The sequence below is a fragment of the Rhea americana genome, unplaced genomic scaffold (genome assembly GCF_003343005.1).
Source record: "Rhea americana isolate MKP2758 unplaced genomic scaffold, rheAme1 scaffold_40, whole genome shotgun sequence".
Classification (NCBI taxonomy): Eukaryota; Metazoa; Chordata; class Aves; order Rheiformes; family Rheidae; genus Rhea; species Rhea americana.
The window spans coordinates 476317-503061 of record NW_028186535.1 but is presented as its reverse complement, the minus strand read 5'-3'; the positions used below and the strand labels follow the sequence as shown (position 1 = coordinate 503061).

Genomic DNA, 26745 nt, shown 5'->3' with positions numbered 1-26745 from the left:
TTGCATAAAAGAAGGTTGATATAGCACCATGATTATTGTTCATGAGATAATACAAAGCACACTGGTAGAGTTGTTCATAATTCATAGTATTTTTTTATTGAATGTGGGATATGACCTTTAGTTGAGCAACTTACTGAATCTAATGTCAGGTGAGCCCAGAATAATATATATTGGGATCATTGGGAAGTGCAGTCATGCTTCACGTTACATCCTCTGGCATGGGGCTTCAGGAAAAGCTTGTTCTTTTTCAACTGCATTGAAAAGACTGTCTTGTCCAAAAATTAAAGACTCTAGTTTTCCCAATTGAGAGACATGAAGTTCTGAACATATGAACTGGAGATATGAAAAAAAAAAATACTGCCTACCATTCAAATCATGTCACAGACATTTCAGTGTCTGTGTTGTCACTGTTTGATTGCGTCTAAGTCAATGAGAAATAGTCAAATTGCTACTACAGAATTCACACAGAATGTGTGAACAATATAGAATTCACTAGCATTAGATCAGATCAATAGCATCATATTGTTCGTTTAGAATCTATCGGGATATAGATTTCCTTATTGAACCCTTCTAAACCAGTCTGTTGATTTCTGCGGAGTATGCTCGTTTTTGCAGAAAGAATACGAAGATTTGTATCAGAATTCTTAATCACAGAAAACTGAAATTTCGCTAAATGAAAACATCACCTCAATAAATAGAAAAAAAATATAAGAAATTTATGTCAAGTTACATCAAGGAACTCAGCATGACAGCTTGCATGGGAACATCTTCATTTCAGAACAGACTAATGCACGACTCTAAAAAACAGCTTTGTAAGAAGAAAAAAGGTCCAAAAGTTGACAAAGGAGATGACACGCCTTCACTTCTATTGTCCTCTTGATTTTTAGAAATTAAAGGTTAAGATTTTCTATTTTTGACACGTTAGGGGAGTGGCAATGAAAGGAAAGAGATTCTTGATTTGAATTAAAAAAAAAAAAAAAAAAAAAGTTTACTAAATCTTCTCAAGTTAGCCAGAATATCACTTTCTAATGACACTTCAGACCAAAACATCTATACAGTTTGTAATGTCACATAACAGGCAAGGTTTTCTCAAGAGCCATACAGTAACTAGTCAAATTTCTTATGGAATCTAATCAATTAATCACCTGTTCAAATAACAACTGCCTTTGAGAACAGGGTTCTATACTAAATTTAAATACAAAATATAGACACTCTCCCTTAAAAGAGTTACTACACTTGCCACTAGCATTCCCCAAAAATGCAGGAAAAGAGCTAATGATCAGAAAATATTCTAATTCCCAAATATGTCTAACAACATGCCACAACATTAGTTTACAAAAGTCTGTAACAGGTGCAACCTATATCTGTATGCTGTAGCTGTAAAATTTATAGCTGGAGTTGCTTAGCAAGAAGACAGTCAGTTATGTTCTCAGGAGTTACATACACACCGTTAACGTTACTGCCACAAAGGAGTACCAACAACATACATGCACTGGAACACTCAAAATAGTTAAACTGTGATTGATCGCTCTTTCTTTTCCTTACACTATCATCAGACATCTTAGAATTAACATGGAGTCCCTAATCAGAGTGATCCATACCATCACACTCAAAGTATTTACTACTACTTATCTTGTCTACTATGAAGCAGTAAAAGGTTCTGTATAAAGAGGTGCTCATATGCACTGATATGAAAGCAAGAGTCAGTTAAAATGATTAGAGAGCTGGCAATGCTGAACTGTAAAGAAAAACATTTGAAAATTAAAATACACAATTTCAACAAGCAGGGTTATGAGGCAATGCAGAAAGTGATTGTAACACTTACATATAATATTTGTATAACTAATTTGTTGGATTATTAAAGAACTACTTAGTAAAGGAAAATGAATAAGCAGGAGTATTAAAAAAAAAAAAAAAATGCAGCTGAGCATCATGAAAAACTACTTGGCAATAAGATCTGTAAAGCAGTACAAAAGCACCCCAAGGGAAGCAGTGGAATCTCCATCATTTCGGATATTTAAAACTGAACTGGACAAAATGTTGGAAAATGTTCTGTAGGGAATAATCTTGAATTTGTAAGGAGACAGACTGGATGACCTAACAGGTCTTTTTCCATCTGTAACATCTATTATTCTGTAATTGTCTCATGTCCTCAATCCACACATTAAGCAATCCTCACAAAGCTCCAAGGCTAAATGGTTTGGTTCCGAAGCACCCATTCTTTCTATAATCATCATTTAAGACTACCAGAGCAAATCCTACTTAGGAATGAAAATGTTCGTAGCAAGATCAAAAACAAGGAAAAAAAATAGGCCCAACTATGCAATTTCTCTTACACTAGAGGTTTTCAAACTGTTGCAATGTGTGCTATTCACAGAAGTGTATCATTAATAGAATATAAACAGCTTCAAAATGGTATGCAGCTCATTGCAATGCTTCTGCTTCTTATGAATAGTGCCATCTAGCAAAACAACATTTGTTAAATCCTGTAACAGACTATGCAAGTCACAGGAAAAGAATTCTGCTGAAAAAGAATTCTCTGAACCCTCAGCCCAGTTTCTTGAAGCTGTACTTTGATGACATTTTCTTTCAGCTATAATATCAATTTAACACAGTGGCTACCTCTGTCCTATCCTTACTACTCAATCCAACCCTTTGTTGTTTCAAAATAAAGTTTGTAGGGAGCAGAAGGGAAGGAGTGCAGATACCTATAAAACATTATTATAGATTTTTTTCCATAAAGGCATAAAGTTCTATTCTATAGCTTCATAATCCACATTACTTAAATTTGGAAAATTAAAAAATCAGTCATTCATTAGGGACAGCTATTGTGTTTTCATACTGAAGATACAGTATGAGGTTTCATATTTACAGTGAATGTGTTTCAGTGCATGAGTTTGATAAAGCTGGAAAAGGCTTTCAAACATTTCTATCAGGCACACAAAGCTTTATAGCATTAAGCAGATGAGCAAAGATGTCAGATCACAGTCACACCTTGCTAAATACCTGTGAGATTCCTGGGTCTGACTTTTTGTTTACCAGAACTGGTACTTTAAATGTCAACATTTAAGTGATCTGTTACTCAAACTATTGTTCTATTTGGTTGCTCATCAAAACAAATAGAAATGAAAGAACAGTATCATATTAAAAACATCTGAAAAAAAAAGTACTTAAGTAATTTAAGCTGTTTTAAAATACACAGACTTATATCACTAAAGTTCCTCTATGGCCCTGCTTCTTCTAGAACACAGGTATCTAAAGATATAATATAGTTACATACTTAGGACAGTGTATTTCCTGGTGTAGCCACATCCTGAATATTTAAAACATTCAACTCGAAAGCTTAAAGAGTACTCTTTAAAAAAATCTATATAAAAAAAGATGTGTGCCATGTGAAAAAGAATCTAGAACAAAATTTAAATCAAATTGATATTAAAGTAAATGACAAAAGAGGTGCACAGTAAGGTCATCCCTACCATCATGTTTAAAGTAGAGAAAAAAAAATCAGAAATCTTCTAATGATCTTCTAAAATGAACATTGTGATTGTACATAAAGAAAAGCAATATAAGTAGAAATGCTTTCACTGTAAGTACAAAAAGCAATACAACGTGTACTAAACTGCATTGCAAATATTTATTCAAATATCAAATAAAACACTGAATACAATGAAAATCCCCAATGAACTGGAATTCAGTTAATATACCTCTTTTATATTATCACCTCTGAAGACTAAAAGAAAGCAAAACGAACTAGGATGTTACTTTTTTTTTTTTTTTAATAGAGAACTTATTCCCAACTACTGAATACTGTTGTGCTCCAGGAATTACTCTGAAAGAAGCATAAAACACAGCAATGATCGCTTGCAAAAGATGAGTAAATACAAAAATAAATATTTAACTCTTCATAAGATATTGCAATGTATCAGAAAGTCTATAGTTTTGCACACATGAAAAGAAGTACTTACTGAAAGTAGTTTATAATATTCTTAGTTTACTAGGAATATAGCTATTTTAATTTTAAATTATGATAAATACATTAGCCATGTTCATTTTTGCCAGTAAAGCAAAAAATATAGTGCTATGTAGTGCCATATTTTCTACTCTTGATTTTGCTTCATAGAAAGAAGCACCATCGCATTGATAGAATTAAATAGTAAGAATTCAAATGATGTAAGTCATCAAGTATAAATCATACGTATCCATATTTGAAAATGAATTTATGTATGTTACATATATATATGTATATATATGGCAAATTCAAAAGSTATTGAAAACTTCAACTAAAATTTCAACCTTGAGTATTCAAATTATTTGTTGCTTGAATGGATCACGAAAAAGCAGTTTTTATTTTTGGATTATTTCTAGACATTTAATTTTTTTTTAATTTTCTAGACTTCAGGTTCAAAACAAGCAAAGTGTTTGTGGATATAATGCATTATTTTCCCAGATCCATAGTCAGAAAATAAATCCAACACTTCCATTGTATCTGAAAAGTTTTATCAATCAGCAACTGATTAACATAAAAAGCATAAACAGCAAATAGCAAAAATGCATCTTGTCACTGTGTTGAGAAAGCATTAAGAATCAACAAAGGCAAGCACCAGATTTCGATAAGCAAACAGTACAATTAACAATAACTGAACATGAAATAAAATTTTTGACATCAAAATACGAGCAATTTCAAGGACCTTTTAAACTTACTGAGGACACCACACATGAGGGCTTAGCTTCAGAAAAATTCTCATTGTCCCCATCAGCTGCCAAAGCAAAGCTATCTCCTAGAGCGCTAGAAAATGGTCCCAGGATAGAACTTGAATTGAGAGTGGCCTCTATCCCCATTAAAACCACTGTTGCTCTTAAAAATGGATTTTTAATTAACCCTTTGATTTAGGCTGCAAAAAGAAGGAGCAGCACCGTTGCAGAGAATAAATGACACTTGCAGAAGAATGCTCTGTGAATGATCAATAACCAGGGTAAAAATGAGAGGAGTGAGGAGCAGCACAGAGGATTCACAATACTTTTCCCTTACCTACTATACCAAGTAAAAATGCACTGTTTAAGGTAAGTCATCTTGTATTAATAACAGTAAAATCATTATACATGGTAAAGACAGTGTATCCTGTGAATTTATCATCATGCAAAAAATATATACAACTGAAAGGTCAAGCACTCTTACACGGTCATAAGAAATAGGGAAAAACCTCCTATACAAAACCGAATTTCCAGAAAAATCACCAAGATTCTAAGTAATTAACACCAAGTATACATCCCTATGTTTAGAACAATGGCAAGCTCATCACTTAATGTCTTGTAAAGAGGTTATCTGAATTGAGATGAAAATACAACTTTTAAAGAATAAGATATGTGAAATAAAATTAAGATATAGGAAATATTTCTTATATAAATTGATATGACTATCTATTAGTGCACAAGAAAAACAAACAATCTGCAAAGATGCAAAATGACGGAATATTTAACTGGATTTACAGTAAATTTATCATCAGAAAATCCAAATCATTAATGGAAAGTTTGGCACATGCAGAATAAAATATCAGTCCATTAATATGTTCATGAAAGGATTGTATAATCTATTATCAGCATTCTAAAAGAAGAAATAATACAGAAAAGTCAAGTTTACTACAGGAAGAAGACTTCATGCATCAAGTTTTTCTTATTTACCCCTCAATTTTGGAGGAGCCAGCATACAATATCAGCAGCACACAACATCCCACCAACTGTCAATTGGACAATCTGAAGTTTCAAATACGACTTTGAAACTGTRAAGAAAGTACTCAAGAATGATCCTCTCATGTTTTTTTCCTTGGACTTCATCAACAGTTTGATAAGACCTCAGAGTTATATGCTATTTGCTAATTTGGTTAGACTTTACATAACATAAGAGCTAGAGATAGAGAAAAACACAAATGATATGCTGGCACATGGAGACCATATCCTATCTAGTAATTCAACAGTGTGATGAAAGTTGTTTCAGGTAACGCATAACAAACCTGCACGTGAGATTTCAGTAACTTTTTTAGGTTTTCATTTTGAAAGTGTCATTTGAGGAAAWCATATTACAATTAAATATAGATATAGGTAATACTACATTTATCCAAATGCAAGTCAAGATATTATTTTGTTGTGAGAAAACTGGCACAAAAACATATTTTGCCTTTTGTTTAGGTATACATAGTTGAGAAGCTGTAAGACCTGGCTGACCATCAACTCTTGCTGCCTCCAAAACAAGAMGGGGTTGTTTGGAAATATGCTGCTTCTTGCAGCTGTCAGCTGCTTCCTCTTCAAGGACTCTGGTGGCTGCTTTTAATCTCAACTGCCACTGACCTCCAGTTCAGGAAAAGGAAACAGTATTCACGCAGGACAGCAGTATTYATCCTTTCTCAACACAGAAGAATGAGATAGGGTGAAGATCAGGCACTGTTCAATACCATCATTTGGCACTAACCCCTTTTCCCTTACTTCACACTCCTGTCCTTCACATTTGTTGCACTGTGGACTGACAGACCAGATTCCACAGCTCTCCAAATCAGCTAGTCATTTTTGTATCCTCATAAGAAACAATGGAAAATATCATTGCATCATGTGAAAGCCCTAAAAAGGGGGGACATGCTTGGTCTGTAAAAGAAGGATGGAGGAAGGATCCTCTTTCCATCCATAGCCTGGTTACTCTGTTTACTTTCTAATTAGAGAAAGGCATACTAAACAGGTTGAAGAGAGGCTGCAGTGGTAACCTACACCTACAATCCTTTTCTCTCTAAAAAGATAAGACAGGAATGGTTTAATTATACTCGTAGTCTACATATCTATCAACTGCATGCAAGCCAAAACATGAGACCAGAGCCATAGTAAAGCACATAAGCACCATTTTTAGCTGGTTGGTCTTTTTGTTGACTTGAGCAGTGGTCATTACAGTAAATTTGTCTGTCATTGGCAACACAGGCTTTCCACAAAGCCTAGTATACAAGGCAAAAAAACAACATGCCTTAGTGTTGAGAAACTGAACTGCACTAACTCTGGTTAAAAGCAAAAATTCCCTAGTAAGATATTAATGCAGTTACTCCAAAAGAAATCAGAATGCATTAAAAATTAAATTGTTATTTCTTCTTTGTACGAACACAAAAATTTCCTCAAAAATAAATACTCCTTAGAGAAAGCCAGCTGCAATTCTAAGGATACACTGGGGCCATACAATGCAGTATCATGTTAGAGATGTCTGAATTAGCACTAAATCAGTTGGCACATTTACATACAACATTACATGCAACAGAAATACTAGCTTCACTCCTAATATCAGAATATCTATTAGTATTACACTGTACTTTGGCTAATTACCTAAGCATTGCGGGGTGTAGATATGCCTTAAAACATCCTTCTACATCCTGTTTTCAACATGAACATCTTCCTCCCTTTAGCTAATTGAGTATCCTACCGATGCAATAACTTCTTAGGAGTCTAATATAAAAAAGAACTGGTCTTCTGTCACAYACCATTTATGGTTTATGGTAAGTACTGTAGCCCTCCTGTGTTCTTCCTTTGCTTTCCTTACTACGACTGTAATTTTTGCTTCATCTCATATACATAAAGAGTTCAAATTCTAGACTTACAGAACTTAAGGCTATTTACAATAATCTATGCTGTTCTCTTGAATAACACAGACAATACAATTAGATGACTCCAAATTAAATCTATAAACTCCTGCTAACGCAATAGTTTGTTGTACTCAACGATCTCCAATTCCAATTTAAAAGACTTCAGGCTCTAAAGACTCCATTGTACTCCTATACAATTTGTTCCACTGGTTAAATACCGTCACTATAAAATTAAACCTTTTCTAAATTTRCCTAAATTCACCTACCATCCATTGATCTGTTTATTCATCCACTAGATTCAAGATTATCTGAAATCTCTAGGTTTCTATAACTTTTAACTAAGTCTTTTCTTAAGATTATTTAGTTAAACCAGCTTTTTAGTTTCTCTCAGCCATGGTTGGCTGAGGGAAAAGATATTAATCCAATTTAGCAAGTATTTTGGAGAATCAGTAATCTCAAAACATATGGAGAAATATATTAGAGAGACAGGCAAAACTAGATATTGAAGATAGAAGTAGAAAGATGTAAGAAGTAACCATAAAGCTGAGAAAAAATGCTGAGAGAAATTTATAGCAAGTTGGCAGCCATGATTTTACATTATTTTTCTAATCTGCTCTCAATATCACAGCATCCAACTGAACAACTTCTTCACTGGCCTCTCTTCAAACATCTTCAGTTGTCTGAAAAAAAACGCTCTATTTTGATTATTTAGATCACTGATATAGAACTGATACAGTAGTTCTTCTCACACGAATTGAGAATAAAACAAGAAAAATTAAGCTCATAACATTAAAAAGGGATTACCTCTCACAAAATTCTGTTATTATAAGTTAAAACACTCACGTATTCCTCACTTCTCTATCTACGTTATTCCATCACTCATTTTTTTCCTAATTGTCATAAGAAGCATATCCATCTAAGGTAATACATATTAAAATAAAAGTTAACCAGAATCAAAAATGTTTGGAAAAGCAGCCTCAAGGAACTGTTGGGGAAGGGGGCATGCTTTCTTACTTTTATTAGAAGTTTAGACTGATCTAAAGGTTAAAGGTTCTGTAACATACTAACAACATGGTTTCCTTTAGGATATAGCTTTTGGAAGCTGACCAAGACAAATTTTAACTCCTTGTACAATTCTAACACTGTTTGCCAAACAAACCCCYTTGCCTCATTCAACTCCTTCCATAAACTTAATGACTGCCACAAGTGAAYTTATATTTATTAAGTATTCTAACCCACAGTTAAAATATAATAGCACTTATAATTTTCTAGAACTCCATCTTCCCCTATCTGAGTTGGGATTATTGTCTCTTTTGCAAAATTGCAATGCACTCTGAAGTAAATAATGAATATTATTATACAAATATTTTAAAAATCTGGGTTCTATACATTGCTGGAGTCTATAAATATTCCTAAAGGAGAGGTAAAACAGGCTAATGTCAAAGTGACAGGATTTCTACATTCTCTGCTCTTTGCAATCTAATATCACCCYATGAGGAACATTCCCATTACACACCTGTAGGATACTGAAATTCACTGTCAAAATCCTTCCTCCAAAGCAGGTATCTTATTCATCACTTAAGTGATAAATATTTTATCCATCTTCTAAGAATAATCAGCAAAGTAAAAAGTCAGTGYCCTCCTTTCTGCTCCATAGTTTTGTATGGAAACTTGAGGTAGGCATCTGTTATCTGTCTGTTTATTTATTCGCTCTTCCGCATACCTGTAATGGGCATATAGCATAGGCTCTAAGACGCAGGGGCTGCAACGGTGACCTGGGTGAGAGGACATCATGAACTGCCCTATGCCAGTTGAAATTGGCTCCAGCCTGCCACAAAGCAGACAAAAACTGTGGGGAGAAAAAAGAAAAAAAAAAGATTGCACACCGAAACATTAGTCCATCAGAGGAGCACACACTACCCCTTCTCAGATGTATTTAAGACAGCTGCAAAGGGGTGGAGACACTCATGGCGTGGAGCGGGGGCTCCCAACAGACTGCAGATGCCCCAAGCGGTTGTGGGGACACTGCTGAGGGACTGAGGCCACAGGCAACCCAGACCAGGACAGGGAGACCGCTGAAAGACTGCGGCCGCAGGTGACTCTCACCATGGCAGGACACATGTTGAGCACAAAGCAGCAAACAAACTGTCACGCACCTTGTGTGCGGCTCACTGGAGGAGCTCTTATGGATCAAGTGTAACCCATGGCAAAAATAAAGGAAGTTGGCAGGGGAGAGATGAAGAATAGATGCTTAGGTGTTTGCCTTATTCTGTTCTTTTTCTCAACTCCCAAGTCARTGTGCAGAGTCTTGTGATCATGGACAGTGAATTATCTCAAGTAAAATTCCCCAACTCTAGACTGTTTTACCTTAAATTTTAATCCATTGATCTAGTTCTACCAAATCTGAGAGAGGGACTGAGTTCTCAAAGGTATTACAACTGTCACGATATGACTTGAAACCTATTAACTTATTGAAAAAGCTGTTAATATATTTTCATTACTCTATTCTGCAAATTAATCTATCAGATTCTAGAATCAGGTCTCTGCTCAGAGAGGAAATTCTCTTGTTAAGAAGGAAACCCATTTTTTTTAAATTAGAAAAATAAGATAGTTTACAAAGGTGTTCCCCTCACAATATTTTTAAGCAGTGTTAGTTTGCAAGTATTTAAAGATATCGACTTTCCCTAACTCTTAAACTTTATTTTTCAGCTGCTTAAGTGCCAAGCTCTACCTTTTGGACAGTATTTTTTATGCTTGTCCCAGATTGTACTTTTTTTGGTAGATCAAAGAGACACCTAAGAAGGACAATAAAAATGGTGTGTTCACTTCAAGAGCAAAGTACACAGGAAAAGCTTTAGTCTTGTTAAAATGTGAGCAATTGTTTTGATTAAAAGTGTAAGCCTCATCACAATTTAATGCAAAAACTTGAAAGAAGGCACGTGAAATGAACTATGTCAATGCTGTGCTTTTGTGATCCCTGTAAAAATTTTTTCACCTTTGACCAAGTTGTGAATCACTTCAAATTATATTTTGCATGTGCTCAGCCAAAACCTCATTCTAAAAGCAAAATCTCCTAGAAAAACAAAAAACCAGAAACAAGCCTCTCCCGAGTATTYTCCAATTTAGAGATGAAGGAGCTAATTCAACCTTTCTGTAGTTGCCTCTGTTCCAGGCTGTTACAAAGCCTGTTCTTGCCAAAGACAAGAATAGACAGCAGGGGAACATTTCCTTCTGTGCCTTTTGTTCCTTCACTAGCAGAGCACTGAAAGTTCACAGATGAGAGAAGTATAAAAGAGGGAAGAAAGGCCAAAGACAATTAGGTAGATTAGACAGACAACTGTTTTTGGAACAATGATGCAAAAGGTCAGAGGAAAAAAAATGCAGAAGGGGAGAAACTAAGATGAGACCTTTCAGAAGCATACTTACTCACGGAAKACAATGAGTAAAGTCAGGACAGAAAGTAAGGTGAGGATAAGTGGTAAGCAAGATGAGAAAAGACACCAGAAAGAGACAGGCTGGGCTAAACAAAAGGGACACAGACAGATGTGGTCGGCTAAGAGAACGCAGAGAGCAATTCTGTACCTATTTAAACACATTCCACACAGAAACTAGAACACAATCTGAGATTACGATCTCAACAAACTTCAGTGGTTGGCAAAGTGTGTGTTTAACAACCTCTAGAATTTGGTCCATACACAGAGGCCTGTCATTATCCTCTTTTGAATTAAGTAGCAGATGAAGGATTCAACTGAATTCAATTTCAGTTTTTCTGAATAGTATTATTAAAAAAAAAAACAAAAAACAAAACAAAACAAAACAAAAAAAAAACTTACATCCATTCCTTCATTTCAAAACTCACTGATGGAAAAGCACTGGTGCTATACTTAAAACTTGCAAAGTGTAGAGCTGGCACTAACAGCAGACATTTTTAAAAACCTTTTAAATACTTCATGGGAAATTTTCACCACCAGTTTTCACTGCTGGTCCCAAACCAATAAATGATCCTGTTGTTGAATGAAACATTTACTGTATTTATCCTTCTATAAAAACATAAAATTTTACTGAACAAACAAGCAAAATTATTCTCATTATTCTGCATTATCTCCTATCTCATAGGATGTGGTCAACAAATGAATCTACTTAATTCCTTCATCAAATATTATGTCATTACAGTAAAATATCTCTCAGGATAAGCCATTTCTTTCAATAGTGTAAAAGCAATTTCTGTATTTATCACGTTCTCCCAATTTAAACAATCATAGGGATAGAACAGAGACCTGTTTTTGTAAACACTGCTCAATTTTTCTTCATTTTTTTTCAAATTATTTTTCATTGAGAGGATCATAAAATAACATGTCTTTATCAGTAGCTGCATGCAACACTAAAGTGAAGTTTACAGGGAAGTTTAGATTTCAGTGCTGATCTCTGCAACCTCATCAGATATAATCAAACGGATACATTATGGCATTCTTGGTCTCCTGAAAAACTATACAAAATGGGAGACACTTGCACTTTGAGAATCAAGTTAGTGTATATAGTACTAAAAATATCTAAGGGACAATTGATGCCAAGAATTTAAAATAGAAGTCTAAAATGAAAAAGATACTACCAAAAGAAGGTTCCTCAAAAGAAAATAGGGAGAGAAGATATCTAAACAAGAAAAAGTATAGTTTTCTTATCTCCAGCTATAGTTCTAATGAAGAATCTTATGTTGCACATCAAGAGGAATATTGACTGCAAAGCACAGAAAGCACATTTGATGCATTAATAGTTACCATTTTTAAACAGCTAATTTTCGTATTAAAACTGTATGTTACAGTGATGCACAGAACTGCAAGGCTGAAGAGAGGAATTATAAAACAGAAAGGTACTCTTCAGTTTAAGAAATATTTCTATTGCTCTCCAAGGAGATTTATTTTATCCACCATGCAGCATGTGTCAAGAGTTATGCTGATCTTCCACTGGGAGCTAAGTACCCAATATTTTTTGCATTACCATGCGCCACAACAGCAATCCTTGACATTGGTTATAAGTGTCAGACAGAGTGTTCATTAATTGTCATCTTCTCTAAGATATAAAAAACCCTCTCTTCTTGAATGTTATTACACAAAAAGTGTACGTTATCTATATACAGCAAGTGCAAAAAATGTTTTGTACTGTAATAATAATCATTTAGAATATATGGGATAGAAAGTGTACTACTGTTAAATTGTCAGTCAAAACCCTTGTTATACAAGGATAGAACATCACATCCATCTATAACAGCTTTTCCTGTCAGTCAAACGTGTTATTCTATACAAATCTAACATCAATTTGATTTTTAAATTGGCAGAGGCTGTAAAACATTATTCTGATGTGATACCAATGTGATCTAAGTTATTGCTGATATCAGAATACAACATACYTTTCCTCTCAAAAGCAGTTATCCTCCTGCTTTTAGGTACCTGCACAACTTAGATTATTTTGCATATATAAGTACATGAGCAGTCAACTGAAAACATGCCATGCTATTTGGTGATAATTTCCTCTAACCTAGAATAAATCATAATACGAAAATTCTAAATTAGGCTGATAAAATCACTACTAATATGTACATAATAAAAATAACAAATACTGCTGTATATCCATCACATACCTTAATTCAGAATCAGGTAAGCCCCTTTATCCCAGCTGCGAGCAACACCGGCTTATGAAAATTGAGTTAAAAAGTACTGAATTCCTACAACATTTTTCTATGATACTACCAGCAGAATGAATTGAATAGGATAAATAACTCATTCATAAAAGAAAATAAAGTTGGACTATCCTTCTAATCCCATTGCAAAACCAAACACAACTAAAAAAAGACAGACAGAAAGAATTCAAAATTTATCATAAAATAAAAAACAATAAATCAAGACATGTCCTCTACAGCCTTTTCCCCATGCATACCTTGATGGCTGTATTTTTTTGTATTAAGGTACTGGGTTCAACACAAGCTAGAAAAAGCCTATCAAATCAATCTCTCCAGACCACTAACAAATGAAACCATCCATTTTGTTCCATCTGTGAAGTGTGTAAGTAGAGGCAATACAAACTACAGATTACCAAAATAAAGATTAATTTATCATGACCCTTTTTATTTTATTTTTTCCTTATTAAGTTCATATAGGAATCATTAATCTAGAGTGATTTATTAACATTTACAATTTTATGGGCATATGAAATGTAGTAGACCTTTTTTCCAGGTATAATTAGTGACTTTCAATATACTTGGTGTACATAAAAGCTTTATGGAATACTACCTAAGAGTTGATAAGATCCTAAAATCCTCAAGAGTTCTGGTGGTGAGTTCAAACAAATTGCTATAGAGATGGTATCATCGATCTGCTTTCCACTTGCACCTTTCAGTAATTCCTATGGTCAATCGGCAAGCATGTCTATGTCTAAATCATTCCGATTTTTAGGCCACTAATGTTTAATCTGTTAATGAAGGCATGGGACAATGAAACAGAGAGGCTAAATTACCGTCTCATACTTCAGTTTACCAACTCAGTCACCTTTTTGAAAGATTTTTTACAGAACTGAAGTAAACAGTTGCGTAACAGTAGCATCTTAAACTTAGTGAATCAGAGTTAGTGAAACAGAGTGAATCAAGTCACTAGAGCTACCAAACAATGAACTTCAATATMAGATCAAAAAAATCATGATACTTTTTTCTGTTCTCAGCTTCAACACTAGTAAAGCAACTTTTGAAGGCAATCAAAATTATATGCATAAAAATTAAATATAGGCAGTATAATTTAATAATATCAGCAGGTTGCTCAGGATCATGTCCAGTGAGCCTGTAAATACCTCCAAGGAGGCAGACTCTACAAGATCTCTGCCCAGCCTGTTCCAGTGTTCAATTTAACCAAATACCTCCATCCAAATACGGGAGATGGAATAAACCACACACTCTCAGTCAACCATGACCCTGGCAAAAATCATAATATAAACAGCTTTGCTAGGGGAAATAAAAAATAAATCCTGTTGAAGACATCAGTCTGCTTACAAAAATGGTTTAAAAATAACAGCAAAATTATAAGTATTTCTTCCAGGAGAAGCTTCATGAGAGGGTGTTTGATACAAATACATAATATAAAAACAGATACATAAAAATTATGCTGTACAAATACATAAGACAATCTCTCTCGCGCGCGGAATTTACAGGTATGTCACCAAACCAAGAGTTAGGGGAAAAAAAAAAAAGTAGGAGTGCGTCTAAAATGCATCTAAAACTTAGAATTAAAGATGTACAATCTGTCAGGGTTATACAAGAGACATGTTCCTTCTTTTCTATGGATAAGTATACCTATAAAAGTGAGCTAAATTCATTTTTCAACTTCCTTTAAAAATACTCTGTGAATACCTAACGTAACACTGAAAAGAATAACTGTTTCATCTTTAGAAGGAAAGAGTAAAGGAGAAATAACCCTGGGTTACTAAAACGACAACTAAATTAATTTTGAAAATTTATCTGAGGAAAAAATGTTGTTCAAACTGTAGCATACTTTATATACATTAGAGTGAAAAATAAAGACGGATATTTACAAAATCATTCGTTTCCTAGGTATCTTACAAATTACAGAGCTAAGACATTATCACCCCATCTCAGTGGAAATCTGAGGTTTGCAAATAAACAGTAAGGACTAACAGCCACACAAAGACAAAATAAAATTAAAAAAAAAGGAAAAAACAGAAAAGATGCAGGATCTTTCCACTACTTCACAAATCACAGAATTGATCACAGAATTAAATCATAGAATTGAGCTTACATAAAATAATTTAATCTGGCACAAGAAAGACAGACTTAAATGTGGAGGTTACTATGCAAAGTCATTTCTTTTTTGCAGAATGTAAATACTGAGATTCATTCCTTCTCCAAACATGTATCTTCAAATACTACTATGTCATAGTTTATTTTACAACTTATGGAAATAGTCGTGGAAGACAGAACACAAACTTCCATAGTTACAGTTAAATTCTATTAAGATTTTGATTGATAAAAATGTCTAATGTACATACAACATACAGTAATTTGGTTACTATACAGTCTCCTCCACCGAAAACCATGCCAAAGTTTTTCAGTAAATTAAACTGCCTTACGTATCACAAACTGAGCAACAGAAACAATTCTGTCAATATGCCTACTTCCCCACCAGGAGTTTTGCTGGYTGTATCAGTTAGATACTATGATTATTTTTCCACCTCCTGAGCTGTCATTATTATGCCAGCAAAACWCAGTGGGTGGGACCAGTCTTAAATTTTCAAAGCACAGAACAGATCTTAATTTATGTCTACAACACTGAGAAGCAAGCAGGTATTTTACATATGGGGAAATCAAAGAAAGGTGAAGTGCTTTGTGTAAGGTTTAGCTCATTTGCATGGTGCTATTAACGCCAGGGTTGCAGGTTCGATCCCTGTACAGGCCACTCGTTTGAGGGTTGGACCAGACGATCTCCAGAGGTCCCTTCCAACCTTAGCAATTCTATTCTAAAGGTACTTAGAAGAAATGAGTAACAGCTATAATTAGAATTCAGTATCAAGCTTTGTGTTAATACTTCTAGGTCTGCCTTTTTTAAAGTGCATGAATCGAGACATCAAAAACATGAATCAAACTTGATATTAAGATGGCAAATGTGCTTACTGTCAGAATGTAGTCCCTTCTCTAAATACACACTTTAACAATGACAAAAAAAAACATCCATCTTCTTCCTCTGTATGGATATGAATAGTCCTCTTTCTCAGGAACTAAATTTATGAAATCATTTTGAATTTTAAAAAGATACTAAAAGGAAAGCAACTACAGAATTAAATTAAAATTCTGCATTTGATTCGGCCTATGCACCTATATACTGAGGTACTCATAGGGAAATACATATACATGCCAGGTATGCTAGTATACCAAATTATATTAGACAGATTTAATTAGTTTGCTTTCAATGCAAAGGTGCAGCACCTCAGCAATTATGAGACTGTTAATACAACAGAGCATAACAGCACCTTTAGAGGTCTTATCTAACCTCTAGGCACACATATAACTCCCATTACAGCTAATGGGAGTCACATGTGTGCATCCAAGGGAGAAGAGACCCATTAAAACTGATACAACATATCCATTAATCTTCAGGTCACTCTTAAGGTCAAACATTATAAAAATGTTTATGAACAGTACTTACCAGGTACGCACAGTGGCTACTTTGGTTTTAGGACAGACCTGTGGGCAGCTAAGGCCATGGAAAATGTCTGCTTTAAAAGCATCACCATGTTTCAAGTAGTAGCAGGGAAATTTGAGAGTGCTTTTCTGTAGTGAGAGAGGATATTTTTCTATCATCTCCTGAAAGAATTAGGATAGAAATGACAGGGAAGGTTAGACACAAATTAAAACCTTGGACAAAGGTATGCTCTAGCTTTTCATTTTTCTTCCATTCCCCAGTCTTTCTTCATATTTCAGTCCCTTGGTTGTAGTTTTCTGCTTCAGGAAAAACATTATCTGCAGTGACTAAATTCCTAACCTGTGAAGTCTGCAAAGACACCACAAATAAGATTTTGATTCTTGAATCACCAGCAAACCAACACAATTCAAGCACTATTTGTGGGGAAGAGGAGGTGTTGAAAGCTTTTTCAAAGAGAAAGGTAATCTCACTTTGCTACCCATTTCATTTTGCATATCTGAAAACTTCCTTTTTCACCAGTGTAGTTCAGTTTAAGCAAGCATCCTCTTTTCCAGTTTAGAAAAAAGACTACCTGTTTCCAGTCATTCAATCTGTAAAACTTGCCTGATCAGAAATGGATTTGCAATCTTTATACATGCTGAGTACTGGGGGAGAGAGATATTTCTCTCCAGCATGCATGCCAGATGATCTCCGTATGAACAGAGCAGAAAGAACAGCAAGAAATGCAAGTGTCAGATGAGTACACAAATGACAGTATCACAGAATCATGGTATGGTAAGGTTTGAAAGGACCTCTGGATGAACGCTGGATCTCAGCTATCACTGTTCGTTTAGCGTTTCTTTCAAAAACTGGAGTGGGTGGGGAAAGGTGGCTTCTTTTACAAGTATTTCTGAAACTTGTATTCTGGAACATGTGCCAAAACTTCTTCTGTACGCAGGACTTGCTTAGTACTCCCTGATTACGTTTCCTATTACAGGGCACGTTCAAGCATTGACAACTCGGTGTTGCAAGCTTCTTTTGCTCTAAGATCTCATGCAATAGACACAGATGGTCAGCTGCACCTGTCATGTCAGGTCACAACACAGAAAAGAAGCTGGAGATCAATCTTTCACTCAGAAAGCATCTCTCCCAGACAGATTCACAATAAAATACGCCCCAACAGGAAGAACATTGCTTGTCTGGAGTTGCAGGTTCTTCTACGTTGCACTGCTGTGATATGCCCCATGTCACATAAGGGCTCACTTAACAAAACTTTTAAAAGCTGACAGGTCTCTCTGCATGCAGTGCCCTGTGTTTTTGTTTCCAATTCAAACACGCAAAAATAAATGATAATATATATAATATTCATTCTGTGACTCAGTTAAATGAATGACTACTTTTTCTCCTCAGTAAAAAAAGATTCATGATTTTTGTTGAAAAGGCAAGAAAAAAAAAACACACATGCCCCCTCTCCTCCAAATATTGTATATTGTGGACTATCCAAACATTCGGGGAGGGRGGGGATTTTGTTTGTTCCTATCGATGGTTATATGCTTTCTATTACTACATTTTGCTGAGGACAACAAGAGAGGTGCTAGTACAAAAAGCAAAGTGTTATCCCATTTTGTTTATAGTTTTCACATTAAGTAATTTTGCAATATCAGTCATGTGTTCTTAGTCCTATTCACCTCAAACAGTTCTTCTCAAAGAACTACTGTTTGCAAAGTGAGGCAAATGTTTTGAAAATGCTTTATGGTCATAAAAACGGCAGAAACTTTCAACAGAGCTGTTTTTTCAAAGTCATAATATGGGCTTTATCCCTTCATGTGACAGCACAGATAGTCTTCTGGGCTATCTTCTTGACCAAGTTAAAAGAATTGATGAAGGATCCACCAGCATCTGCCCACAGAATACCTCCTTAATCCTTATGTCTCAGCAACTTATCTGAAGTACTGAGACTTTAAAATCACCTGTGAATAAGCCAAAATTAAGAGCAATTACTGCTCAGGAGAGGGAAGATTACTACTTTTAATTTTCTCATTTAAACATGTACATTCTTCCCAACTTGTCCTTACAGTCCAATTTCTAGAGGATCTGCTTTAATTGGCTTTTTAAAACTGTAATGTGTAACTTTTTAGCTTAGTGGAGCTGTTCTCAAATGACCGTGCAACATGTTCAAGCTTTTACACATAAAGCCACAGAAGCTGAAAGTGGACAAGGGTTTTCCATACTTTTTTCCACAATTTGCAGTTTGGTCCCTATTGGAGAAAAAATCAAGGAAGGGCCTGCAACCTATCACCAAAACTCACCCTCAAGTCATTTGCAAGTACTTGTCCCTCCCTGCCCTCTCTTCCTTCCCCCCCCGTTTCCTCACCGCACCTCTATGCCTGTTGCACTGCTCCTACATCGCCCAGCAGCGGCTGTGGCGAGCCCCTGAGCTAGGCTGGGTCCCTACCACACAGCACCCATCCGCCAGGCCTGCAAGAAGCGCTGTTGCAGCCAAGCCGCAGGGCAAACGCCCGCCTGCCTGCCTGCGGCCCTGCGTCGCCCCGSCCGAGGGGCCGAGGCCGGGCCCACCCGGGCGCCGGCGGCCGAGCCAGCGCGGTGGGGAGGGGGGAGGAGATGGCGTTCACAGGAAAGCCCCCGGCACGACGAGCCCCGCTTCCCCCGAGCGGCTGAGAGCCGGGCCCCGGCACGGGCCAGCAGAGACGGAGAACGAGCGAGCCGCAAATCCCACCCGCCACTTCCACCTACCCGGCTACTCCCTCACGCCCGGCACCGCCCCCGCCCTCTGCCCATTGGCTACCCAACCCCTCCTCAGAGCCGCGTGATTTGCTCGGTGGGCCGTCAGTCAAGCGCCCCCGTGCCGTGCCATCCTTTCCTCGGGTACGAATGCTGTCGCGGGAGCTTTTCTAGCGCGTCATCTCGGTCGCCGCGATTACTTCCTGCATAGGCAGAGCCACTCTAGGCGCCTCTCTGTGGTATCTATCGTTCGTAGCGCGACTGTTCTAGGCGGCGGGAGCTCTCTCTGTGGTCCGCGGGGGCTGTCAGGCCGGCTGGCGGGCCAGCTCCCGGGGGCCGGGGCCGGGGCCGAGGGAGCCGGCCGGGCCGCCGCGGAGGGGCCGTCGGCGCCTCGCACGGAGCCCCCTTCGTCCCTGCGCCCCCGCGGACCGGAGCGCCTGCCCCTCGGTGCCGCGGCCTGGCCCCGCCGGCGGCGGCGCAGGTGGGGCCCCGCGGCGGCTCCCCGCGAGAGGTGCCTTCCTGCCCCAGTTCGTAGAGGTCTGTAGTCCCCGCAGCGCCGTGTCTGGGCCCTGAGCTTCAGGGAACCCGCTGAGAGCGTGTCCGCTGCTGCGTACCTCTGTGTAAGCACTTTACAGCCTGCCAGCTAGGCCCGAAGGGAAAGGTAGGAAAGAATGGAGGCTTGTAAGGTGTTGAGTGGAGAGGAGAAGGCATAATATTTTTGCCGGAGGGGATTTTTTTCCTCTGAAATGTAAATCTGATGTCAGTTGAGAGAATGAAACATTTAAGGACTTTCAAAAGTCTGTTCTCAGTTCATAGATGCTGTCTGCTAAACTTGACAGAGGCTCCATTCCACTTTCTCATAAGCCATTTTTTGCAGCTCTCAGGTGTGTTTAGTGGCAACATAATGGTTTGTCACGAACAAAGCTGGGATAGATTTAGTYKCAATGCCAGCTTATTTTGACAGAGRTGACTTCCACTAATGGTCACTACTAGAAAACATAGGATTGTGTGTTTCTTTAAATCCAGAAATCATATTYCTGTATCACCTTTCACCTCTCAGTGGGAGGGAATTGTGTATCAAGGTGAAAGATGAAATACAGCCAGTTTATAGTGAAGCTTGATTCAAAATACTTAGTTACCTGTTTGATTTTACTGGAACTTTAGTGAATTCTGAACTGACTTAACTGCTGCTAAAGTGTTCRCTTTAAGGCTAGTACTGCTTTTATTCTTCATCAAAGTGATTTCATCAGTCGGTGGTTTTTTTTTCCCTACTAACTTTTTCTTTCTTTATGCCTCCCTCTGTTTCTTTTCATTAGCATTTTCTTCTTCACTTCCTGGAAGGATTCATCGTCAATTTATCTGCTGAAGTGATTAATAAGAAAATATTTAAAATGTCATTGCTGACTCAGGAATTAACATAACAAAAAGACTGTAAAAGGGAGTAGCAGAGTGAACACATCTGAATTCTTTTGTTTCAGTCTGTGCTCACACTTCATGAAGTCATCAATTTCAGTTACTTGGTCTAGATTTAGTGAATTAGCTTCACAATTATGCGAAGGTTTTTTTTTTTTTTAAAAAAAAAAAAAAGGAAAACAAAGGCTTGTTTATCTGTAGAAATGGATAGACCAGTAGGCTTCGTGTAATGTTGAGAGTGTTGGACAGACTTGACGATAGTACTTTAATTCCTCTGCCAGAATTTACTATAGGAATAGAGAATCATGTCAGTCTTAGAACACCTGTTATTATGACTAGTGCTCTTGTAAGAATATCTGCTTGGAATTAAAAAKTTATGTTGCTCATGTAGTTTGTCTTTAGAGAGACTACCTCACCATTTGTATCTTTGGTGTATATGAAGAAAAGTGTTTTGTGCTARGTGTTACGCTGCAAACAGGCTAGTTCAAACTTATTTCAGTTATTTCTTGTGAATCTAGTTTCAGTTCTTTTYTTCATACTTTCTGTGCATACTGTTAAAGAACTTATTTAGAGGGTTGGAATTTTTCACAATTGAAAGCAGTTTCTGTTAAGGGATGGCTTTGCGTCACCATCCATRTTTTAGAGAACAATATGATAGTGTAGTAAGCTGTTGTAACACATTTTTTTAAGTATTCTTCCAATTTTTTGATATTCTGTACATGGTGTTAATGTTTTATAAGGAATTTATCTTGTCTTTTGCATAAAGCAGATCTTACTGTCATTACTCAAAATTGTCAGAAGGYTGCCAGTCAGCCAGACTGTGCAGATTTTGTTACTCAAAAAGCAGTATGACATTTGGATTATTATTTTTGAAAACCTTTTCTTTGCTACTGTTAGCTTACATATATGCACTTCARTTATCASAATGTTTGTAGCATGTGTCTAATATACAGAGGATAATATTATAAATAAAATAGATGAAGGTTTTGCAACTATATTATATTTACATACTCTGTCATGGAAAGCATTCCATGCTTTCTTCCTGGGTTGTATTATGGGAAGACAAGAGTGAGTGTGTTTGGGAGTTCTTGTAGGTAACAATTTTTAATTATAAATCTATTTATATTATAAATTGTTTTATATTTTTTTTACCTACAATTTTTAAGTAAAAAATAGATATGTGTATATTGAATACAAAATGTATAAAAATGCATTAGTCTGGGAACAAAACAGCTGAAATAGCTTTTAGCTTAGACTTCTGCCTTGGTTTGGTAAGTCCTTTTCCTTCTAGGCCTGCCTAGGTTCAGTCTTGTGTTCTTGTTCATTGTTTTCAGAACAAGATGGAGGAAACGAATTCCCATTAAAACTTAAACTAAAACTTTTAATGTTGATATAATTGCCTAAATAATTAGAATTAGACGTTTCATTGAATGAGTGCCTAAGTTTCCTTTACTTCTGCTAGAAATGTTGCAAAACTAWGGAGTAATAATGGTGAAATTGCACCTATCTGAATGAACTCATGCTCARATCTCTCCAAATGCTCCTTAGGACTCTTAGAACAGCAGTACAAGCACATAAAATATCWTCCTCTGAATTTATTTKAAGAAAAGTTTAACCTCTCAAGTARTAGGCATTCMGATGCATTATAAACCCATTCACTGATTAAGAGACTGTCAGGTAGATGGGATGTCATGCCCCAGTTTATGCCAGTAGATTACTGAGGATTAAGTTAGATACACCCAGTGTGAATTTAAAGATCAGAGGTTTATTAATAAAATAAGCAAAACTGATTCAAGTTAATCTCATCATTTAGGGAGAGAATTTTCTTTACAGGTGATGATTATTTAAAAATGCAAAAACTTTAATTTCTAGTTTTGTTGGATGATAATTCATGATTTAAATCAGGTGCTTTATTAGATTAGTATGTCTAGGTAAAAAATAATTTGACCTGACATAGATACTGCACTTCCAGTTACTGATCATTCTAAAGAGCTGTATGGTAGAGTGACTTGACTCCTTTCCTTTTGAGTGTCTAATATGTTTGCTTTTAAATTGAATGTTTTCAGATGAGAATGTTAATGTTTGAATTTGGAATTTTCTTTTCTTTTTTTTTTGAGAATGCTGTGTATGTCCTTTTAGAAGAACTTCTTTTCCCAAGATTCTAGATATCACTTATTTTATTAGAGAAGGTAATGACTCACAGAGATATTATGATACATAACACCTATGATTTARGATGTGTAGGAAGCAAATATTCTTCCAATGGGCTAAATAAAACTCAATTAAAACTTGCAAGCAGGTATTATTATATAAAAATGTCAGTAGAAACTTCTTAGAATAGCATAGGAAAGGTAATTTCTCTGCTATGATAGTTTTTGACACTGTTACTAATCCAAGGACCTCCACTTGTGCTCTGACATCAAATACTTTGGTGGAAGTCAAGAAAGATATTTGATCTTTTGTATTTAATCCTTTAAGAGCTTATAGTCTTTTAAAGTGATGGCTTTGAAAATTGCTAAAGACTGCTACTCAGAGAATATTTAGGAAGGAAGGAAGGAAATAAGTTTATGGCTATGTACTATCAATACTAWAAATATATATTGTAAAATAAATGACTCTTCAAAACATATTATAGAGGGGGTGCTATCTGGATCCTCTCTTAAAATGTATCTTGCAGTAGTAATCCAGGACATAACTACATATCCAAACTCCCATCATATTCTTGCACCTGTAATTTTTGTGTTTATTCAGGGAGAATGCAATCAAAAAGATATAAGATGATWTGTATCCAGAAAACTTGTTTCCAGMTAACGCTAACTGGTAAYGTTACACTAATGAAYTTGCATCTATGCCTAGCTTGGAAGTGTGGTGTGCTCYAATAATAATAATAAAAAAAAATAGTGCTATATTTAATAAGAAGTGACCTTCAGAGACTGCCAATAAATTTATTCTGGATTAACATCAGTGTAATTGGAGAGAGAAATTGATTATTTTACATTAGCTTTAGTTCTTGACTTCTGAAAAYTTTTAGATATTTGATGCTCTTTGGGGAGGGTTTTTTTATTATTAAAGAAGTAGTATCTCGAAAGACTTAAAAGTCTTGAAAAAGTTCAGCAATTTCTCTCATCTGAATATTCCCTAGCAGAAGTTAGTGTGACCTCATTCTTATTCAGGYAGTTATTGATATTAGTGTCTGCTTTCTCTAAGAACATAGTTTAAATATTAAACTTGCAAGACCACATCAGAAGTTTACAAAGAATACACTGGTCCACAATTCATGATCCTGATCCAAAGGGATGACCCTTTTATCACATAGAGAGAGAGAGAGAGAAAGGCGGGGGGGTACACCACTGGGCAGTCATACACGCACTTTAGGAAATGTAGAGAAGGCAACCCTCCTTRTCATTTCAGAAAGATCACAGAAAAGACCCCTTTTTCAGTGAGCTTTGAGAGGCATATTTCTTTAAAGCATTTCACAACCAACTCCATCTTATAAATACTGAAAAACGTCCACTGATCTCTTAAATGAYAAGAATGCCTAACTCTATACAAATACGTTAGCTTTATATATAGGTGTAATATATACTAAACTGAACAACTTATATATATATATATAAACAAAATACTAAAATGATATTTTTACTTCTGATATGCACARTTAGAAGATGATCATGGAGTCAGTTAATCACTTTTTCACTAGAATGCCCTAAAGTGTATTTCTCGTTAGTAAGGGCTACTTTCCAAATTTAATCTTTTCAGGYACAACATTTGAGTTCACACTCACTTCTTAGAGCATGAATTATATAAATCAAAGATATATTCAAGCAATCTTAGCTGCTCATAGAGACTCCACTTCTAATTGATACAACTGCTCATGATTGAGGGAAAAAAATGGCAGGTATCTAACTTTTCACTTGCTTGTACAGAGTGAATTTAAAATTTTAACCTAAATAGTGGAAGTTGTGTATGACTGAAGGTGGGAATAAACTCAAAACTACTGTGTTACTGCTACAGTTATCAATGGCACACCCTTTCTGTTGAGATAGAATTTAAATTCTCTAAAATATGGTATATCTTGAAATGCAAGAGGCTTCTTCAGTATGGTGTCTTCAAGCAAGCTGCTTTTGGTGTTCAAGTTTTGTTTGTTTGGGTTTTTACACACTCTCTCGCTCACTCTTGAACTTTTTCACGTAGACTAGTGAAGGGAAAAGAGAGGGTGTTATGGTACAACTTTGATTTTAACAAGACRACATGCTCTCAATGACAGTTAGTCCACAGCACCCACTGTACTCATCAAATAGCTAAGTTAAAAACAGTGAACAAAAAAGATAATGTGTTCTACTAGAAAGCTGYGGATCTTACTCATGAGTCAGATTGTGCTGTATATGCACAGAGAAAGTAACAGCCTCTCTGGCCTGCCACTTCTCGAATGTGTTAAATGGCTCCAGCAGTCATGTAGCAACTATTATATGCGACCTACATCTACAATTATTGTCAATTTGTATCTGATCTTTGCAAAAATCTTTAGGAAAGGGAGGGCAGAAAGGAGGATATCTGTTTATAATGTACCTATCTCAGATGATTTTTTTTCATTTGTTTTTTGTTTGTAGGTGGAATGTAGTCTGCAAACTAGGAAAATTGGAAATTTTCTCAKGTTGTTTTGAATGCATATTTTTTCAAAGGAAAGAATTCTAAAGATAAATAGGAAGAGAAATAAGCTGGAAGGAAAGAAGACAAATATRTGATACAGGAAGAGAAAGAAATTATGATAATAGATTTAGTCTGAGTAGGTCTGAGCTCTTCCTTCTTCCCCTGAGAGAAGGGACCTATGGAGGTTCATATTTACTGAATTCATACTGGTGTCTATCTGGGGAAAACCCATCTAAAAATGATGTCTATGCCACTGCTTATCTCCCATAATCTCCATGACTGCTAATATTCGCAGTAGGGTTAGGAAGGAAGGAAAATAACACAAGTTTAAAAAATCTAAGAAAACTAGGATACATTTGAAAATAATATTAGTTTTGTAAGCTGAGGAACTGACAGCAGATTTTACTGGAGGAGGCTGCCATGGAGAAGGAGGCTTTTCCATGAAAAAAAAAAATAATAAAGGGCCATGACATTGTTGGGCTTAACTAAATCAGGAATGGTCCTTGGAATTGCAGAGGGGCTGGTAGAACCTCAGTCAGTGTACTGCTCAGGCTGCATAGCGAGGAAATGATTATCCCTCTTCTAAGCTGCTGCTTATGTGCATGCAGCTRTACTAGTGGATTCTAAAATGCTAATGTATTTATAGCATTGAAGAGAATGTGGTGAAAGCATATCAGTCTTYTCTCTTATGTTAAAAGTTACCATAATTACCAAGTAATAAAACTGTCAAGATTTGGGGACACCAAGCACATCTAATTTTCCCAACTTCCCTGTTAGTCACTGTGTAAGCCAAACATTTCAAAGTACAGTCATATCAAAGAGGTAAGACGGGGAGGAATCAAATAGTATTCRTTGCTTAAACAGAGTAGCCTCTAACCAGTAAATCTGCATAAATGTTACAGTTGACTCGTGCAAACAATTCCTTTTTTTTTTCACTATCAAAAGACTGTAAAAAGTTTCATTATTCAGTTATCCTTGCTCATTCAGCATGTCAGGCTTGAAGACTGTAAGAACGGTTGTGCTAGTCAAATGAAAAGCTCAGTTTTCTGTCTGTTTTGTCTGGTAGTAGATTTAAGAGTACAGTGGTGAGATTCAAAGGCAGCTAGTCTCATGACTACCATCATCCCACATTTAATTCTTGACCCTAATGCTGTGGG

At 36.1% G+C, this 26745-nt stretch overlaps 1 protein-coding gene and 1 long non-coding RNA gene across 6 annotated transcripts in view; one reads left to right on the top strand and one right to left on the bottom strand.

Moving 5' to 3' along the window:
- Positions 1–19558, bottom strand: part of LOC146590579 (uncharacterized) — a 54060-nt gene extending 34502 nt beyond the window's left edge. The window contains exons 1-2 of the long non-coding RNA XR_014896968.1: positions 19538–19558; positions 16808–16965 (exon numbers count right to left, since the gene is read on the bottom strand). This is a non-coding gene — a long non-coding RNA (uncharacterized LOC146590579). The remainder of the gene's footprint in view (positions 1–16807; positions 16966–19537) is intronic.
- Positions 19559–19698: 140 nt separating this feature from the next.
- Positions 19699–26745, top strand: part of PEX2 (peroxisomal biogenesis factor 2) — an 18693-nt gene continuing 11646 nt past the window's right edge. For 2 of the 5 annotated variants that reach the window (XM_085314312.1, XM_085314310.1), the window contains exon 1: positions 20015–20186. The gene's annotated coding sequence lies outside the window, so the exon portion shown is untranslated. The other 3 variants (XM_085314313.1, XM_085314311.1, XM_085314309.1) reach the window with 3 other exon arrangements.